Genomic DNA, 5,195 nt, shown 5'->3' with positions numbered 1-5,195 from the left:
CTTCCCCACCGGAAATGACGCGCTCTCTGCCCTAGGGAGGCTGCCGGGAAGGGAACCGCAGCCCGCCATTGGGAGAAGGGCAAAGGAGACTTCGCGCTCATATTGCGCATGCGGCCTCATGGGCGTCGCCGCCTGGCTCGAACCGGGACTGCAGATGGGGAGGCGGAGCCTAGGTAAGGGGCGGAGCCTCAGCCCGCAGTCTGCAGAGATTAGTGTTTGCTGGGTTGGCAGAGGAGTTGTTCTTTCCATCAGGCTTCAAGTTTTTAAAGGCCTAAGACTTAGAGGTAGCCGCTCTCATACAAGAATTGGCTTAGAGTAGGTGGATGAGGCCCCAGGGCCTCAGTTCTCGGCAAGCCTCCCAGATAAATTGTGTTCTTTCTGCAGGTTCCTCTGACTTCCGCTAGGCCAGCTAAAGTTCTTTTTTTCACTGATTCATTCAGCAGTTATTGACACTGTATTTGCTTTGTGGCTGCAAATTCCGAATTCACAGACCAGTGGGAGGAACCAGGACACAATGACGAAGGAATGACAAAAGTTGTGATGGGAAGCTGACAAGGATACTGAAAAGCCCCCTAATCAAAAGGGCTTTCCAAAAGAGGTGGCTCAAGTTGAATGTCATAGGGCAACCTGGGAAGGGTAGTCAAGGCAAAGGGAACAAAGTGTGCGGGGCCAGGTAGAAGAATGAAGTTTTTCACTCTATTGCGGCTCTCAGGTCACCTATCCAGACTCCTGTAAACCTTAAAACGTGCCATAGGTATCTCCTACCCTCACTGCCTTCTGCTTTCATGACCATCTCTTGACTATATTTCTGTGAACAGCCTACCTGCTGTTGCTCTTTAGTCTGGCTTCCCCTAATTACAATGCACACAGCTGTCAATGAGAGTTATCAAAAATATAAATCTGTTGTTACCCTGCATAAAACTTTTAACAGCCTTCAGGTGTTAAAATTCCCAGTTTGGCTCGCAGCATAGAAATAGGTCACAATCCCATCTTAACTGCTCCTACATGAGCCCTGTGTTTCTTTTTCCTGGGATGCTCTTCCATCCCCTTCAGGATCCCACATTCAATTGTCTTCCCTTTCCTAACCACCCTATCATACCTTCTCTGCACCCGCAGTACTATGTCTTACCCTTTGCAAAAGAATTTTTCATTTATAAGCTAGAGTTCTTCAAAGGCCAAGCATCTAACCAGGTGTGTGCTGGCACAGACTCACTTGAGACCCGGAGTTAGAGGCCAGCCTGGGCAATGTAACCAGATCCTACGTTTATTTTATTTTATTTTATTTTATTTTATTTTTTTAAAGAGAGAGTGAGAGAGAGAGAGAGAGAGAGAGAGAGAGAGAGAGAGAGAGAGAGAGAGAGAGAGAGAATTTTTAATATTTATTTTTTTTTAGTTCTCGGCGGACACAACATCTTTGTTGGTATGTGGTGCTGAGGATCGAACCCGGGCCGCACGCATGCCAGGCAGGCGCGCTACCGCTTGAGCCACATCCCCAGCCCCTATTTTATTTTTTTTAAAGAGAGAGAGAGAGAGAGAAAGAATTTTTAATATTTATTATTTTTAGTTTTCGGCAGACACAACATCTTTGTTTGTATGTGGTGCTGAGGATCGAACCATACCAGGTGAGCGTGCTACCGCTTGAGCCACATCCCCAGCCCCAAGATCCTACGTTTAAAAAAAAAAAAGAAAGAAAGAAAGAAAAGAGAAAGAAAGAAAAGAAAAAGCCAAGAATCTAATCTAAGAGGTGCTTCATAAATGTTTCATAACATTGTTATAAATTGTTGCATAACAGCAACAATTTATTCTTGGATTACTAGGGCCAAGCATAAAGCTAACTGTCTTTTATGCATTATCTCATTTAACTCTTCACAATATTATGAGCCAGCATTTTATAACTATCCCCGTTTCACAGATGAAGAAACTGAAGTTCAAAGAGTTTAAGTAACTTGTCTGGAGATACCCAGTTGCAGAGTGAGGAGTTCACATTCAAATCCTGAAAGAAGAGAGCTCTGACCACTCTACTATGTCCTCAAATTTCTGGGATTAGCAAGGGTGGCAGAAATCTACATTAAAAAGTAAGCCATTCCTAGATTATAATCTAATGAATAACAGATCTTCAGGACCCACCTCACACACCCCTAAACCTGTTCTGGGAAATGGGGGCAGGGAAAAGGGCACCTTCCCTTCTATAGATGACTCATCCTCACCCTGGTTTAGTCACAGGGTGTCACAGGAGCAGAAGCCATCCCAATATGAATTCTTTTTTTTTTTTTTTTTTAGAGAGAGAATTTATTTTAATATTTAATTTTCGGCGGACACAACATCTTCGTTGGTATGTGGTGCTGAGGATCGAACCCGGGCCGCACGCATGCCAGGCGAGCGCGCTACCGCTTGAGCCACATCCCCAGCCCCCAATATGAATTCTTGTTCTTTGGGAAATAGGAGTGCCTGACTTCATTTCCCAGGTTCAAGACAGGACCTCACCAGAGGCTGCCTGTGAAGTTCCAGGCCCCCTCCTTAGAACAAGGACAAGACAAAATATTATGAAAAGATAGCACACGTCTGTAATCCCAGTGGCTCAGGAGGCTGAGATAGGAAGATCATGAGTTCAAAGCCAGCCTCAGCAATGGTGAGGCGCTTAGCAATTCAGTGAGACCCTGTCTCTACAAAAAAGAGGGCTGGGGATGTGGTTCAATGGTTGAGTGCCCCTGATGTCAATCCCTGGTGCCAAAAAGAAAAAAGGTATGGGGATGTGACTCAGTGGTTAAGCGTTCCTAGGTTCAACCCCTAGTATCAAAAAATTAAATAAAAAGGAAGAAGCCTGGCATGGTGGCACATACCTATAATCCCAGAGACCTGGGAGGCTGAGCCAGCAGAATTACAAGTTCAAGACCAGCCTCAGCAATTTAATGAGACCCTAAGCAACTTAGTGAGACCATGTTTCAAAATAAAAAATAGAAAGGGCTGGGATGTAGCCAAGGGGTAAAGGACCTCTGAGTTCAATCCCCACACTATAAAAAATAAAAGTAAAATAGTCATAACTGAGTTGGAAACCCAGACACTAAAATATGTCCCTTTTTTTTTTTTTTTTGGTACTGGGAATTTAACCCAGGAGTACTATATCCCCAGCCTGTTTTATTTAGAGACAGGGTCTTGTGAAGTTGCTTAGAGCTTTACTAAATTGATGAGTCTGGCTTTGAACTTATGATCCCTCTACCTCAGGATTATAGGTACATGCCACCATGCCCAGCTGTGTCCCTACTTGGGGCACAGAGAGTCTACAAATCTAGAGGCCAATGATATGGGATCATAAGTGGCCTTGAGACAAGAACTTAATAGGTCCATCCTGCCCCTTCTTCCTTTATTTTCTCTTTTCCCTCCCCTTTCCTTCATACCTAAGGATTTTAGCTATAATGGCTTTTTTGGTCCCCTGATAAGCCTGAGACCTACCCTGCAAAGTCAGTGATTTCCTTCATTCCATTCCTAAAGGAGAGGCTAACACACAGTAGCCATTCAGTAAATATTGGCTGAATGAAGAAATGAATGAAGAGTCAAAATGGGCTTCTTAAAATTGGCAGAGATCCCCTAGATTTCTCTCAGAATGTCTGCTGAGGTCAAAATTCATCCTTGGTTACCTTTCAAAAGGACAGAGTCACTGGACACAATAGTACATGTCTACAGTCCCAGATAGATACTTAAGAGGCTAAGGCAAGAGGATCACTTGAAATCAGGAGTTCAAGGCCAGCTTCAGCAACTTTCTTTCTTTCTTTCTTTCTTTCTTTCTTTCTTTCTTTCTTTCTTTCTTTCAGGGGGTGAGGATTGAACCCAGGGCCTTGTGCATATGAGGTAAGCACTCTACCAACTGAGCTATATCCCCAGCCCCAAGACTGTATTAAAAAAAAAATTACAGGAGCTGGGGTTGTGGCTCAGAGGCAGAACACTTGCCTAACATGTGTGAGGTACTGGGTTCGATTCTCGGCACTGTGTATAAATGAACAAAATAAAGGTCCAAATAAAGTAAAATAACACCAATTTAAAAAATATAGAAACCAGGCATAGTGGTGCACACCTGTAATCCCAGACATATGGAAAGTTGAGGCAGGAGGATTGTAAATTCAAGGCCAGCCTCAGCAACTTAGTGAGACCCAGTCTCAAAATAAAAGGACTGAGGGTATAGTGTAGCTCAGTGGTAAAACACCTCTAGATTCAATCCCCATACCAGAAAAAAAAAAAAAAGGAAGAATCACCTCAGCTGACCCCTGTGTTATGTGTGTGACATCAATCATTTGCAGATGCTCCAATTTGCTAGAGAAGGAAGTGTTGTTACAGTTATAAAGTTGTAATTGCATGGAACTCAATGTCTATCTTATCTATGTGCTTCATGGAACTACTGTTACTACTGATAAGAGTAGATAAACGATTGTGGTGGTTTCATTTTTCTGAAAATAAAATTTAGGGGAAGGTATCAAATATATATGTGCTCACAGGATGACAACATGCACCAAATAGTAATCTATTGTTTGGTACTCATTGAGAACTTCCATCCTAAACTGGCACAATGGTTTGGTGTACACCTGTAATCCCAGTGACTTGGGAGTTGAAGGCAGGAGGAACACGATTTCAAGACCAGCCTCAGCAACTTAGTGAGACTCTCAGCAACTCAGTGAGGTCCTGTCTTAAAATTAAAATAAGGGCTGGGGACATAATTTCAGTGGCAGAGACTCCCTGGGTTCAATCATCAGAACTACTAAATAAAGACTGAAGATGTAGTTCTTGGGTTCAATCCCCACTACAAAAAAAGAGAGAAAAAGAAAATCCTAGGTGAGGAATCTCAACACCCTAGGCCCGTAGCCTGAAGCCCCGCTCCACACCAAAGCTTTTCCTTGCTTCTAAGTCCTGCATGTGCCATTTCTTCTGCCCACAATGTTCCTACCCTTGGGAAAGCCCTTAGCTGCCTGCTGATGAGCTGTGGTTGCAGCCTGCAGCACTCACTTCCTAGCTTCTTGGCCAACACTGTTTTTCCTTTGGAGAGTCATCTACTCTCTCCTACTCTTGGTCCTTGCGGTTGGGTGTGGTTCTGGTAGCATCCGGCTGCAGGACAGACACATGACCCAAGTCTGGCCAATCAAAATACAGTTTTCTAACTTCAGGGACTGGATGGGAGCCTAACACCTCATTCAAGTTGGTCCACTGAT

Source organism: Urocitellus parryii, chromosome 7, assembly GCF_045843805.1.
Source record: "Urocitellus parryii isolate mUroPar1 chromosome 7, mUroPar1.hap1, whole genome shotgun sequence".
NCBI classification, from domain to species: domain Eukaryota; kingdom Metazoa; phylum Chordata; class Mammalia; order Rodentia; family Sciuridae; genus Urocitellus; species Urocitellus parryii.
This window is presented reverse-complemented; position numbering follows the sequence as displayed.